We start from the raw sequence: 16486 nt of genomic DNA on the forward strand, positions 1-16486 counted from the left end.
TTTAAGTGTTTCATCTATTAGTTTTGTGGCACATGCACATGAGGTACAACATCACTAGTCAATGAATAGGTTAGAACAAACACTTAAATGTGATCACTCACAAGAGTGACATAATGGGTTAATTAACTATAGAGATAAATACATTTGTTAGCTTAGCGCTCACTGTTTCGCTCACATTTGCATAGTAATTACAACAAAAATAATTTTATACACAGTGTATAATGAAAAATTAATGTATTTAAAGAAGTGCTTCTTTTCCTACACAATTCTGACAAAGCCGATTTGTCATGATAACTGTTAAATAGCTTTCTTTGATCTAGTTCACAAACTGCAACACCTTCTAAACTTTTCACCCGAATTAAAGCCATAGAACCAGGGTCTTTACTGAATGTACTTCTGAACAAAAAGTGATTCTGATAGCTGGAATCAGATGTTTTTGTTAATTCTGCCTTTAGAGTTCTTCTGGTGATATTTCTGTAGAAAAAAAAGCATCCCTCAACGCACATTTTTTATTTCTAACCAAGAAATCAAACAAGAATATTAACAGATGTAGCTTTAAAAATACTTTGGTAATTCCTAAATAATGATTAATTTTTTAAAATACTTTTAACCTCTATTTTGCACCCTTAGGGCTTGAAGTTCAAAATATTCTGAAACTTTTTTTTTTATTCCTAACAGATAAACCAATGCTAATTTTCATAGTTCTAGCTTCAACATCACTTTAATAGCACCATTTTTCAAAGAAATGTTTCATCCCATATTTCACCTCCTTAGAGGTCGAATTTCGAAAAATTCCTTATTCAAGAATGCCTACAGTGTAAGGTCAACACCCTCACCAAATTTCAAGTTTCCATGCTTGGGTTTGGGCTGGGTGATGGTGAGTCAGTGAAAATCAGTCAGAACATTTCCTTTTATATACAGAGGAGATTGCGGTGACAATGCTTATCATGATAATGTACTACAGTATTTTTTCACTTCTTGGGAGCTGATTTTATCACATATATTTCTGTTGATGGTAAATGAATGTTTATACCTTGGCTGTGCAACAAATACAAGCAACATCATCCAAAATAATGGTGCCAAGTGAAGAAACTATTTAGTAACGGAAAGAGAGAGAGACTAAAATTTCTGCAGTACATGGGAACTACAACTGAGTGAACCCATTAGAATTATATAACCTACAAGTATCAGAACTAACTGAAGGTGACTAATCTTGAATAGTAAACAATAAGAACAGTCATAGAATTTAAAACCTCAAACCACTAGTAATAAGCAAAAAATTCATATCAACTAAAGAGAAACGAAAACCAAGCTTGGGCTAGTAACACAGGCATGTACAGAGAGAAAACAGAAATAGTAATCCATTTAAAGATTATGAACACTCACCCCTTTTTTCATAATGGGAGTTTCAAGTTACTATAAAAACAAATGGTCAAACTACTATCTTTTCTCTAATTTGATATTATATAACAACAGATAAGATACCAAAATACCCTAGCAGAATACTGCAGATCTTCATATATAGTCTGTGAAATATCACCTAATTGTCAGCTGGGGGTGTGCTGAGTCTAGGGTAGGAATCTACCGAGTCTAACAAAACTTTGTTGTTTTTTTTTTTTGTTTTAATTAACCAGACAAACACATACTTTATAGCATAAAAGTAAATAGTACGTATAGCCACCTTCCAATTGAGTGCAGCAGAAGAAATTTTTGTAACACTGAAGCACATTCTCTGTCATACTCACTACAAGAGAGAGCTTACTGGTTCTGAATAGCTCGGATTCCAAATCGTCAAGCATGAAAACAATAACAGCTGACTGACTAATGAAACTTGATTTCCATTTAAAGAGTTTAAGAAATTTCAAGCAGTCAGCACTAAAATCTTTCAACAGGATTCAGAAACAGACTGATATGAGACTGGCAGAAACTCAATGTTTTAAGCGCTTTTCTGGTAAGTGATACACAGAATCCATCGTCTCTAACTAGGCTTATTTGAACTAATAGCCACCAACAGCACACACTACATGGCAATGCATTTATGAAATGAGTGCCCATGACAGATTTTTAATGTTAGTCAATCTCGGGGAAATATGAAAAAAACTAAAGACACCAAAAACCATATTTGTCTAACCCAGCCATGTGCATCAGAGACTGCTTTTATGTGGTTTGTCCTACGAAATCAAGAGTTTTCAAAACAATATCAAATTTAACCTCCCCCCCCCCCCCCCCCCCCCCATGAACCATGGACCTTGCCGTTGGTGGGGAGGCTTGTGTGCCTCAGGGATACAGATAGCCGTACCGTAGGTGCAACCACAACAGATGGTTAACTGTTGAGAGGCCAGACAAACGTGTGGTTCCCGAAGAGGGGCAGAAGCCTTTTCAGTAGTTGCAGGGGCAACAGACTGGATGATTGACTGATCTGGCCTTGTAACACTGACCAAAATGGCCTTGCTGTGCTGGTACTGCGAACGGCTGAAAGCAAGGGGAAACTACGGCCGTAATTTTTCCCGAGGGCATGCAGCTTTCCGGAATGGTTAAATGATGATGGTGTCCTCTTGGGTAAAACATTCCGGAGATAAAATAGTCCCCCATTCTGATCTCCGGGTGGGGACTACCCAAGAGGATGTCGTTATCAGGAGAAAGAAAACTGGCGTTCTACGGATCGGAGCGTGGAATGTCAGATCCCTTAATCGGGCAGGTAGGTTAGAAAGTTTAAAAACGGAAATGGATAGGTTAAAGTTAAATTTAGTGGGAATTGGCGAAGTTCGGTGGCAGGAGGAACAAGACTTTTGGTCAGGTGAATACAGGGTTATAAATACAAAATCAAATAGGGGTAATGCAGGAGTAGGTTTAATAATGAATAGGAAAATGGGAATGCGGGTAAGCTACTACAAACAGCATAGTGAACGCATTCGTATTATTGTGGCCAAGATAGATACGAAGCCCACGCCTACCACAGTAGTACAAGTTTATATACCTACTAGCTCTGCAGATGACGAAGAAATTGATGAAATGTATGACGAGATAAAAGAAATTATTCAGGTAGTGAAGGGAGACGAAAATTTAATAGTCATGGGTGACTGGAATTCGTCAGTAGGAAAAGGGAGAGAAGGAAATGTAGTAGGTGAATATGGATTGGGGGTAAGAAACGGAAGAGGAAGCTGCCTGGTAGAATTTTGCACAGAGCATAACTTAATGATAGCTAACACTTGGTTCAAGAATCATAAAAGAAGACTGTATACATGGAAGAAGCCTGGAGATACTGACAGGTTTCAGATAGATTATATAATGATAAGACAGAGATTTAGGAAACAGGTTTTAAATTGTAAGACATTTCCAGGGGCAGATGTGGACTCTGACCGCAATCTATTGGTTATGAACTGTAGATTGAAACTGAAGAAACTGCAAAAAGGTGGGAATTTAAGGAGATGGGACCTGGATAAACTGACTTAACCAGAGGTTGTACAGAGTTTCAGGGAGAGCATACGGGAACAATTGACAAGAATGGGGGAAAGAAATACAGTAGAAGAAGAATGGGTAGCTTTGTGGGATGAAGTAGTGAAGGCAGCAGAGGATCAAGTAGGTAAAAAGACGAGGGCTAGTAGAAATCCTTGGGTAACAGAAGAAATATTGAATTTAATTGATGAAAGGACAAAATATAAAAATGCAGTAAATGAAACAAACAAAAAGGAATACAAACCTCTCAAAAATGAGATCGACAGGAAGTGCAAAATGGCTAAGCAGGGATGGCTAGAAGACAAATGTAAGGATGTAGAGGCTTATCTCGCTAGGGGTAAGATACACTCCTGGAAATTGAAATAAGAACACCGTGAATGCATTGTCCCAGGAAGGGGAAACTTTATTGACACATTCCTGGGGTCAGATACATCACATGATCACACTGACAGAACCACAGGCACATAGACACAGGCAACAGAGCATGCACAATGTCGGCACTAGTACAGTGTATATCCACCTTTCGCAGCAATGCAGGCTGCTATTCTCCCATGGAGACGATCGTAGAGATGCTGGATGTAGTCCTGTGGAACGGCTTGCCATGCCATTTCCACCTGGCGCCTCAGTTGGACCAGCGTTCGTGCTGGACGTGCAGACCGCGTGAGACGACGCTTCATCCAGTCCCAAACATGCTCAATGGGGGACAGATCCGGAGATCTTGCTGGCCAGGGTAGTTGACTTACACCTTCTGGAGCACGTTGGGTGGCACGGGATACATGCGGACGTGCATTGTCCTGTTGGAACAGCAAGTTCCCTTGCCGGTCTAGGAATGGTAGAACGATGGGTTCGATGACGGTTTGGATGTACCGTGCACTATTCAGTGTCCCCTCGACGATCACCAGTGGTGTACGGCCAGTGTAGGAGATCGCTCCCCACACCATGATGCCGGGTGTTGGCCCTGTGTGCCTCGGTCGTATGCAGTCCTGATTGTGGCGCTCACCTGCACGGCGCCAAACACGCATACGACCATCATTGGCACCAAGGCAGAAGCGACTCTCATCGCTGAAGACGACACGTCTCCATTCGTCCCTCCATTCACGCCTGTCGCGACACCACTGGAGGCGGGCTGCATGATGTTGGGGCATGAGCGGAAGACGGCCTAACGGTGTGCGGGACCGTAGCCCAGCTTCATGGAGACGGTTGCGAATGGTCCTCGCCGATACCCCAGGAGCAACAGTGCTCCTAATTTGCTGGGAAGTGGCGGTGCGGTCCCCTACGGCACTGCGTAGGATCCTACGGTCTTGGCGTGCATCCGTGCGTCGCTGCGGTCCGGTCCCAGGTCGACGGGCACGTGCACCTTCCGCCGACCACTGGCGACAACATCGATGTACTGTGGAGACCTCACGCCCCACGTGTTGAGCAATTCGGCGGTACGTCCACCCGGCCTCCCGCATGCCCACTATACGCCCTCGCTCAAAGTCCGTCAACTGCACATACGGTTCACGTCCACGCTGTCGCGGCATGCTACCAGTGTTAAAGACTGCGATGGAGCTCCGTATGCCACGGCAAACTGGCTGACACTGACGGCGGCGGTGCACAAATGCTGCGCAGCTAGCGCCATTCGACGGCCAACACCGCGGTTCCTGGTGTGTCCGCTGTGCCGTGCGTGTGATCATTGCTTGTACAGCCCTCTCGCAGTGTCCGGAGCAAGTATGGTGGGTCTGACACACCGGTGTCAATGTGTTCTTTTTTCCATTTCCAGGAGTGTATATACTGCCTACATGCAGATTAAAGAGACCTTTGGAGAAAAGAGAACCACTTGTATGAATATCAAGAGCTCAGATGGAAACCCAGTTCTAAGCAAAGAAGGGAAAGCAGAAAGGTGGAAGTAGTATATAGAGGGTCTATACAAGGGCGATGTACTTGAGGACAATATTATGGAAATGGAAGAGGATGTAGATGAAGATGAAATGGGAGATATGATACTGCGTGAAGAGTGTGACAGAGCACTAAAGGATCTGAGTCGAAACAAAGCTCCGGGAGTAGACAACATTCCATTACAACTACTGACAGCCTTGGGAGAGCCAGTCCTGACAAAACTCTACTATCTGGTGAGCAAGATGTATGAGAGAGGCGAAATAGCCTCATACTTCAAGAAGAATGTAATAATTCCAATCCCACAGAAAGCAGGTGTTGACAGATGTGAAAATTACCGAACTATCAGTTTAATAAGTCACGGCTGCAAAATAATAACGCGAATTCTTTACAGACGAATGGAAAAACTAGTAGAAGCCGACCTCGGGGAAGATCAGTTTGGGTTCCGTAGAAATATTGGAACACGTGAGGCAATACTGACCCTACGACTTATCTTAGAAGCTAGATCAAGGAAAAGCAAACCTACATTTCTAGCATTTGTAGATTTCTAGCATTTGTAGACTTAGAGAAAGCTTTTGACAATATTGACTGGAATATTCTCTTTCAAATTCTGAAGGTGGCAGGGGTAAAATACAGGGAGCGAAAACCTATTTACAATTCGTACAGAAACCAGATGGCAGTTATAAGAGTCGAGGGGCATGAAAGAGAAGTAGTGGTTGGGAAGGGAGTGAGACAGGGTTGTAGCCTATCCCTGATGCTATTCAATCTGTATATTGAGCAAGCAGCAAAAAAAAAAAAAAAAAAAAAAAAAAAAAAAAAAAAAAAAAAAAAAAAAAATCGGAGTAGGTATTAAAATCCATGGAGAAGAAATAAAAACTTTTGAGGTTTGCCGATGACATTGTAATTCTGTCAGACAGCAAAGGACCTGGAAGAGCAGCTGAACGGAATGGACAGTGTCTTGAAAGGAGGATATAAGATGAACATCAACAAAAGCAAAATGAGGATAATGGAATGTAGTCGAATTAAGTCGGGTGATACTGAGGGAATTAGATTAGGAAATGAGACATTTAAAGTAGTAAAGGAGTTTTGCTATTTGGGGAGCAAAATAACCGATGATGGTCGAAGTAGAGAGGATATAAAATGTAGACTGGCAATGACAAGGAAAGCATTTCTGAAGAAGAGAAATTTGTTAACATCGAGTATAGGTTTAAGTGTCAGGAAGTCATTTCTGGAAGTATTAGTATGGAGTGTAGCCATATATGGAAGTGAAACATGGACGATAAATAGTTTGGACAAGAAGAGAATAGGATCTTTTGAAATGTGGTGCTACAAAAGAATGCTGAAGATTAGATGGGTAGATCACATAACTAATGAGGAAGCATTGAATAGGATTGGGGAGAAGAGAAGTTTGTGGCACAACTTGACTAGAAGAAGGAATCGCTTGGTATGACATGTTCTGAGGCATCAAGGGATCACCAATTTAGTACTGGAGGGCAGTGTGGAGGGTAAAAATCGTAGAGGGAGACCAAGAGATGAATACACTATGCAGATTCAGAAGGATGTAGGTTGCAGTAGGTACTGTGAGATGAAGAAGCTTGCACAGGATAGAGTAGCAAGGAGAGCTGCATCAAACCAGTCTCAGGAATGAAGACCACCACCACCACCACCACCACCACCACCACAACAACAACAACAACAACAACAACAACAACCAAATTTAATTCACATACAGCAACAAATAGTAGCTGAGAAGGTAAACTAATTCTCAGCAGTTTGGATCAGGCAATGAGTAATGACTAAATTATGTAGCATTTTGAAAGTACACTGAATGGCTGAAGAGAGCAAGGAGAGTAATTTTTTCCGTAGTTATGAAAGTACCAGACCTAACGATGTGGCCAAAACAAGGACATTTGTTGTTAGGAAACACGTATTTTATCTGATAATACACAACTTCAGATGCCTATATTTGAATGATCTGTGTTTTTATTACTAAAATCGTTGACTGTTCCACTTCGTGGTTATGTAAAGATGTCCTCCACTCAAACTTGATATTGACAAGACGATGTATTACTTGGCCAGGTAGGTAACTGGATGTGACATGCCAAACTTCACATTTTTTATCCAACAAGCAATTGCCAAAGGTTGACGTTTAAGCACAATGCGAGATTTTCCAGAATAACATGTTCTATCATTACCCTCTACGCACAACGAAATATGCAAGTAGGAAATGTATTTTAAATATTTGGTAGATAGCAAACACGCAACTTTGAGTGTTTTATGTTGATATCTGTAGAAATGATGAACAAAGTGCGGACACAGGACATTAGCAATGTGCAACAATGAGCATCTCCACCAGCTGTGAAGGGCTCGCTTATGTTTTCGCGTCATGGCTTGGCAATGTTTTGAACAGCAGAGAGAAAGGGGCACTGTCTACAACATCAATGCCCAAGAAAACAATTGAAATGTTTTAACGCTGATATATAAATTGACTATCTACTCTGAGGTGATGTCTTAAGATTCTCTCCACATATGTTCCTCGAGTTAAATGTGAGTTCAGTTCAACTAACTGTGTAGTGACTTTACTTGAGTAACAAAATACAGATGAGTTCTTTCAAAAGCAGTTACGTCATTTTGTAGTGAGCTGGCGTAGTTGTGAGGTCTCTAAAAACTCTCAATCCTCTGCAGACAGCAAGAAGTCCTCGTAGTATAATTAGCGGAACTGAACAGTACGTCCACAGCTACACCTTATCTGTGAAGGCCCTCATGAGACCTTCAGCATAATGGGCAAGGGAGTTATCACTGCAGATAATCTGTCGACAGGTGGCAAGGCTGGTGGCAGGGGTTTTTAGATGCGGAAGGGATGACAACTGTCAAAACGCAGGTAGTGTTGGTGGTTAATGGGTTTAACATTGGCAGAGATGTGGATGGAACTGTCAGAGAGGTGGAAGTCATCATTCAGAAAGGTAGTATGTTAGGGTTAGGAGGACAAGGTGAAGCACATGGGAGAGATGATGTTCACTTTATGAAGGATCGAGGACAGGATGCCTTGGGCCTGAAACCAGATCATGAAGATAACATCAATGAACCTGAGCCACACATGGGACTTTGGAGTTTTGGGAGGCTAGGAATGCTTTCTCTAGATGGACCATAAAAAAGATGGTGTAGGAGAGTGCCATGTTTATGCCCATAGCTGTGCTGCAGATTTGTTCGTGCATTTTCTCCTCAACTGAGAGGTAATGTCAAGATATACTTAGTAAGATGTACAAGGAATGATGTAATGGGTTTGTAGTCTGAAGGACATTGGAAGAGGTAATGTTTGATAGCTACAGTTATTGAGGGATGTTGGTGTATAGGCAGGTGGCATCAACAATGACCATGACTTGGGATCCAGGAAGTAAAGGGGAGGAGTTGGTGCAAATTCAGTGAAGGGAGTGGTAGTATCTGACTTGAGAAGAAAGGTTTCAAGCGATTAATTGGAGGTGTCTGTCAACAAGAGCAGAAATTCTTCAGTGGTAGCACAATAAGCAGTTACAGTGGGGTGTCCAGGTTTGTCAGGTTTATGGATCTTGGGGAAGGAAGTGAAAGTGGGTGTGCAGAGGGAGGAGGGACATGGACTTGGGAGAGTCTCGGATGGGCCTAGGGATTTCAGAAGGTCACCTCCCAGGAATTTCTTACCTCCTAAATGGCCTCACCACCCTCCCCAAGATATGTTCTCAAGACACCTAGCCTTTCAGCAGAAGAATGTACAGCCATACACAACCGTAAAAAATACCCTGACCTAATTATCCTCCCTGCAGACAAAGGCTCCACCACTGCCATGATGAATCACACTAATTATCTGAGATAAGTCTTCTGCCAACTGTCATACTACTGCACCTACAGGCTTTGCCAGAGAGATCCCATCCCTGAAGTCCAACATAGCCTCCAATTCCTTCTGAAATCCTTAGGTCCATCACAGAACCACTCAATGCATCTCCCACACCTCACTATAATGACACACTGTTCATTTCAGACATATGGAACACTCCACTGTGTCACACCCATTCCCAACTCCTTGCCATAGGGATTATATTCCTGTGGAAGGTCCAAGTGCAAGCACAATCTGCCCAACTGTCCACCAGAATCAATGGCCACCATCAAACTGTGGCGGAAAACAAAGTCGACCATCCAGAGGCACAACATGCAGCTAAGCACATTTCAATGGATACTTCACAATTCGGGCCACTGGATCGATCGATCCTTCCTTCCACCATCAGCTTTTCTGAATTTAGATGGGAGTTATCCTCATACCAAATCCTTTGCTCCCATAGCTCTCCTGATCGCCATTAACTCACTGACTCCACAACCTTCACCAAACAGTTTCCCCTTCCTCTAACCTGTCATCCCTTCCCAATTCACATCTTCATGTCACCTTCTTGTGCCTGCTCCCCACCAGCTCCAGCACCCGCTTATCACATGCGTAGCCCATACACCTGCCACCCCTCCACCCAGCATTCCTAGCCAGCAAACCGACTGCCACCCCCAACCCCTCTCCCTGCTGGCTGCCACCCCCAACCCCTCTCCCTGCCTCTCCCCCCCTCAACCCAATCCACCCAACCCAACAAAACCCGTCTCATCCAGTCCACCTGCAGAACTGCAGTCACGGAATTGTGCATCCAGCCAGCAATATGTAGCTTGAGAATGGATTGATTCCAAAAGCTAGCAAGTTTTCTCTTTCTCTTGTGTGTGTGCCTGTTAATGGCACAACATTTCCGCAAATCGGTCAGTGGAAAGAATGAATCTAGCCAAATGCATTTTTTGTTAACTTCCAAAAATTATGGAAGTATCTCCATAGCACTATTATCTATTCTCTCTCTCTCTCTGTGTGTGTGTGTGTGTGTGTGTGTGTGTGTGTGTGTGTGTGTTATGGGTGCTCAACGTCAAGGTCATCTGCACCATGACACACTTTAAAAGAAACAAATGTGGACAAATTTAGTAAAATAGAAGCATACAAGCAAAGGAAGGGGGAAAAGATGAAAAATGCTGTATAAGAAAATAAAACGGAAGGAAAACGAGAAAGAAGTGTCAAGGATGCCACAGGAAATTGTTACTGGCTGGTGGCTTGATGAGCCAGTCATCCTGTGAACAAATTAAGAATCTCTCCCTAAAATCTTGGTAAAAACATTGGACAAGTCACAGAACTTTAAAATTTTAACCACATTCGTTTGAGTATTTCCTAAACGAGATGGCATATCTGTCGGCAAGTCAGCTGCGGCCCCCTGGCCAGAAAATAAAACACAGTCCAATAAAACGTGGCACACAGTGGCCTGGACGCCACAAGTACCACACATTGGAGGGTCCTCTTGCCGGAGCAGGAAGCCATGCATAACAGGACTGTGGCCTATCCGAAGACAAGTGAGGAGAACCTCGTCCTGTCTACGGGGCCGGAAAGAAGTACACCAGGCTCGCGTTGTGGGATTCACTAAACGGAGCTTATTGTCAGTCATTTACAGCCACTAATCCTCCCACCGACGACGACTCATGAGCTCAATAGCAAGGTGAGTGCGTGCAGGGGGATGGCACACTCAAATACTTGCGGATCGAGACACGCCTCCTTGGCTGCGAAATCTGCCCTTTCGTCCCCAGCAATGCCGACGTGCCCTGAACCCAGCAGAAAACCACCTCTTTCCCCAGTCATTGTAGATGGAGGAGGGCATCCTGGATGTTATGGCCTATTTTATCTGCCGGATACAAACATTGCAATGAGTGAAGGGCACTTAGTGAATCGGAACAGACAAGAAATTTAGGACGGGAAGTGCATCTCATCTGCTCCAGTGCCCCCAAGATCGCAGACAATTCTCATCAAAGACAGTAAATGCTTGAGGCAGTTGGACCTAGAAGACAAAATCTGGAAAAACAACAGAGCAACCAACAGAATCCTCCTTGTTTCGACCCATCCATAAAACAGCTACATAGTCTTGGTGTTCGGATAAAATGGCAGAAAATGTTGCATTAAAAATAGTGGCAGGAGTGCAATCTCTCTTGTAACGCACCAAATCTAAAATCACTCTGGGCCTCTCCAGTAACCAGGGTGGCAGGCAGTTAAAACCCTGGATTTGGGGCTGTGCAGGCTCCACACCAAGGGACTCCAGCACATGTTGCACATGGATTCCTAATGGCATCATGGCTCGTGGACAGTTGTAAAAAAGGCACTCCAGAGACGGACGAGCAACAATATGGTGAGCGGGTGACGTTGGAGCTGCAAGAAAAAAAGACTGGCGCACCAACAGGAGCTGCTGCCGGACAGTAAGTGGCGGTTCTCCCGCCTCAGCACAGAAGCTGGGTATGGGACTAGTCAGTTGAATCCCTGCATGGTGGACAGCGTCAAGGATCCGCAAATAAGAGGGCCTCGTTGACCCATAACCGTGCACCCATAGTCCAGCTGCGAACACACAAAAGCCCAATAAAACTGGAGAAGATGCGCCCTGTCCGTGCCCCAAGACCTGTGGCTAAGGCACTTGAGGATGTTCAGCGCCTTCATGGTTCTGGATTTCAGGTCTCGCAGGTGTGGCAACTGTGACAATCTGGAGTCAAAAATGAGGTCCAGAAACCGCACTGTGTCTCTAAAATGTAGGATAGTGTCCCCTATATGCAAGGCAGGCAAATTAAAAGGACGATGAGAACAATTAAAATAAACACACACACACACACACACACACACACACACACACACACACACACTTATCGGCAGAAAACTGAAAACTCATCTTCGCAGCCCACTCCTCTAACCACCGCACTGTAAATTGCAACTGACAGCTCACCGTTGCAACACTGGAGGAGGAACAGAAAACAGCAAAGTCGTCCACAAATAAGGAGAACGGCACTGGACTCCTTACTCCTTACCACAGATGTTATACTTTTAATGGCGATGGCAAAGAGGGTAACACTTAAAACATTGCCCTGGGGGACACCATTCTCCTGCTCAAATTGATCAGACAGTGTGTGACCAACTCAGGTCCGAAAAAACTGTTGAGACAGGAAAGAACGAATGAAAAGGGGGAGGTGGCCAAGAAAGCCCCATTGATGCAGTTGTGTGACAATACTGTGTCTCCAAGTAGTATCGTGCGCCTTACTGATATCAAAGAATATGCCCATAGAGTTATGCGGACAGAGGAAAGCCTGCTGAATTGCCACTTCTAGTAGGGTCAGGTTGTCAACCGTGGACCGAAACTTTCGGAATCCACATTGGGTGTGGCTAAGGAGTCGGCCGTTTCTAAAAGCCAGACCAGACGGTTAACCATCCATTCCAGGGTCTTTCCTACAAAGCTCGTCAAGACGATACTCCGATAACTACTGGGACATGTGTGGTCCCTTCCTGGTCTGAGGAGAGGGATTAGAATTGCCTCCCTCCACGAGTTGGGGAAGACACCTGTCTGCCATATTAGATTAAAACATTCGAGGAGGATTTTCTTTGACGCTGCTGGCAGATGTCGAAGCATGCAGTACTGGATGTGGTCGTGACCGGGTGCAGTGTCAGGAGTCTCAGTCAGTGCCAATACGAGCTTCCACATCGAGAAAGGTCTCAGAACTGTTCGACCTAAAGTCCAACTTTCCCCTCTAGACAGTCACACGGTAGTGACAAAATGCTGGATCGTGGCTTGCATTGGCAGTAGTTTGTGCAAAAGGCTAGGCCAGTGTCTGAGCAATGTTTCTAGGTTGTTTGGAGGCACCCCTGGTTCAACACTGCGGCTATCGGTAAACGGCTGTGTTTACCAGAAATCCTCCAGGTGACTTCCCATAATTTTGAGGAACAAGTGGAAGGATTGTTGGAGTTCAGGAACTCGTGCCATGACTGCTTTTTGCTCTCCTTAATGAGACGGCGAGCCTTGGCTCTCGTGATTCGAAAGGTTGAGAGACTGTCCACTGTTGAGCAGTGTTTAAACTGTTGAAAAGCCGCACGCCTGTCCCGGATGACTAAATGGCACTCTTCTGTCCACCAAAGGACAGGTTGCCTCTGAAGAGGACCGAAAGACGTTAGTATGGATAGATCAGCAGCGTGATGGATCACATGCGGATGTGATCCACCCATTCCTGGATGCTGTCACAGTGTTCAAACACAGCCAACTGGCCGAACAGCATCCAGTTAGCCCTGCCAATCATCCACATTCGTGGCTTCTGTTCCAGCAACACATCATCGAGTAGCTGAAGGCGGATTGGGAAGTGGTTGCTGGGAGGAAGGTCGTCAGTGACCTCCCAGTGAACAGAGTCGGCGAGGGCTGGAGAGCAGAGAGGCCGATGGCTGAGAATGACCCAGTAGCACCACAGGTCTGAGTACCAGTGTTTAGGAGGCAACACTCTCCAGATGTCAGGAGGCTCTCCAAAACTTGACCCCGATGGCAAGTAGACATTAAGCCCCACAACACATGTTGGGCATTGAAGTCTCCCAGAAGGAGAAATGATTGGGGGGAGTTGTGCGATAAGATCTGTGGGAGCCTCAGAGTCTACTGAATCCAGTGGGGGTAAAGAAAGACAACAAACTGTAAGCCGCTGACATGCAGAAATTCCAACTGCAATTGCTTGCAGGTCGGTATCCAGGGGAAGAGCAGAGGAGTGGTGCACGTTATTGACAAACACAGCAACCCCTCCTTTGACTCTTTCCCCAGTCAGATCATCCTTGCGATATAGGGTATAGCTCCATAGTACAGCGGCATTAGATGCTTTGAAATGTGTTTCCTGCAAACACAAGCACAGAGGGCATTGCTGCACTAGCAGTCTCAGTTCTTCCATGTGCGTACTGAATCCATTCTTGTTCCATTGTATAATGGGAGCCATCTATCAGGGGGGAGGGAGGGTAGTACTTTAATCCTGACTTTCTGATGGGGAGGGGAGCCCACAATCGGTGCAGGCTTAGGTTTGGAACGAGATGGTTGTCCAATCCGACATCAAGCTCCACAGCCTCTAAAGAAAAATCGACTGAGATGTCAGAGAGGTCGATGTCAACATTGTCAGGCTGATTTCTTCCCAGTCCCACCGGTGTTGGACGTTTTACCTTGGATATTTTTCCCTGGGTAGACTTTGCAGCCACAACTGCAGTTGAGGGTGTGGCAGCATTTGACAGCATACCAGATGGAGCCTTTGGAGAGGCAGGGAGCTCCACAATGTCAGCAACCACAGCTTTTTCTGAAGTTCTTGGGGGAGGGACAGGCTTAGACACCACTGAAGCAGCAGAAGTGCAGGGACACACGCAGGTGCTAGTGCTGACAGCAGCAACCTCCATGTGTGTAGCAGCATCAGTTTTCACAACTGGCTGTTTCAGAATGGAAGAAAAGGAGGCAGTGAACATGGGTGGCTGCATGGACTTATATAGCTTCTTCGCTTTACCATATGGGATGCACTTTGTGGTTTTAATCTCCTGGATCTTCTGTTCCTCAAGGACAACTCTGCAGTCCCTGCTCCACACAGGGTGATCCCCAGAGCAGTTGACACACTTGGGAGGAGAGGAGCAACCAACCCCGTCATAGGCGGCTTTACCGCATTTCCCTCAAGTGGCTTCCCCTCGACAGCCTAGAGTAGTGTGCCATAAGTGCTGGCATTTAAATCACCGCATTGGATTGGGGTAATAAGGCCATACACTGAGATGTAGGAAACCAGCCTTCACATGCTCCAGTAGTTTGGTGCTATTAAAAGTAAGGATAAACGAGTCTGTCTTCATGAGAGTGCCATCCACCTGCTCCGTAAATAGTTGCACGTCGACTATACCTTCCCGGGACCATTCAGCTTTCAGTTCTTCTTGAGGAATGTCAATGAAATCCCTGCAAGTCACAACACCTTTGCTGTATTTCATGGTGTTGTGAAAGTTAGTTTCTATCGCAAACTCCCCAAAGCATTGTGCTTTCTGAAGGTTCTCTACTTCTTGGAAGCTAGATGTTTGAACCAACAAGGTCCCATTTCGCAAGCACTCAACAGATTTTAAGGTGCCAGCAGTGCTTTCTAGGCCTTTCTGTATATAAAATGGTGAAACTTTGTCAAAACTCCCCTCTTTTCTTGTAACACGTTCTGCAAAGCAGCATGCACTCTGTTACTACTGGCTGAATCAGGAGGACTGGCTACACAAGCCCTCTTGTTGGATTGGGTGTTGATACCTACCAGCAGCCCACCCTTTCCACTGGGAGAAGGCAAAGAAGATTTCAAATGACCCATCTCGGTCCCACGAGCAGCTAGGGAACTATAAGTCCACCTAGACACAGCCCTGCGTGCCTAGGTAAGCCTTATACAACTGATGTGCGGCAGGTTCCCCAGAGGTTGCCCGCTAACGACTGTTCCACCTCAACAGCAATACATCTCATCAGTGTGCAGCACACCTTGAGATCGAGGTTTTTTTTATAGAGGTTTATTCCATCCTCGCAGTCCGGGCAGTCAAACCAAGATCCCCATTCCCTGAGACACACAACGTTCCACTATCACTCCACACAGTGGTCGCTGAATCATGTCCAGAGCTTACGGTGACAGGGGACTGGCGGCACTTTCCAGTCCCCGGCTCAGGAATCCTGGGGTCGCCAAGCCTGTGCTCAGCAAATGAATGCCGAGCTCCTGGGGGCTTCCATCTTATTCAATGTGTGTATGTAATTATATGAAAATGTCTGTATACACACACTACTCTCTCTCAAGTTATGCTCAAGATACTAACACAAGATAGACAACAGAGGCACGGAATCTTTAAAATGTCTACTTGGATTACCAATTATTTAAATTTATGCAAGAGTACCGATTCTACCCAATTGTAAGATGAGGTTTTTCGCCAAATTCGTCACTTTAAAAATACAGGGTTGTCTTATAATCAAAGATTAAACTAATGCTGCTAAGGTTAACATTTTTACATTGTTTAGTAGAGTATACAGAGGTAGTCTTACGTTTATAGGGGTCATCTTCCATTTAGAGATGAAGCTTTGGCTACTGAGGTTAAGTGTGGATTTATTTTGAACAATTCGGAAGAGCAAGACTGAATAAACCATACTCATGTCCAAACAGGCTCAATATTTCTCAATATGCTGAAAAGCTTGATACAGTACCGAAACTGCTCGAACAATAATGTGACGTCTGACTCACATGGCTCTAGTATAAGGGATACATGACCAACTATGAACCAGCCATCACAACAATATATTACTCTGCTCAA

The 16486-nt window shown here is 44.7% G+C and overlaps 1 protein-coding gene across 1 annotated transcript in view; it reads right to left on the reverse strand.

The window, feature by feature from the left end:
• Positions 1–16486, reverse strand: part of LOC126260822 (hamartin) — a gene marked incomplete in the record, with an annotated part of 282514 nt that overhangs the window by 7895 nt on the left and 258133 nt on the right.

Source organism: Schistocerca nitens, chromosome 5 (genome assembly GCF_023898315.1).
Source record: "Schistocerca nitens isolate TAMUIC-IGC-003100 chromosome 5, iqSchNite1.1, whole genome shotgun sequence".
NCBI classification, from domain to species: domain Eukaryota; kingdom Metazoa; phylum Arthropoda; class Insecta; order Orthoptera; family Acrididae; genus Schistocerca; species Schistocerca nitens.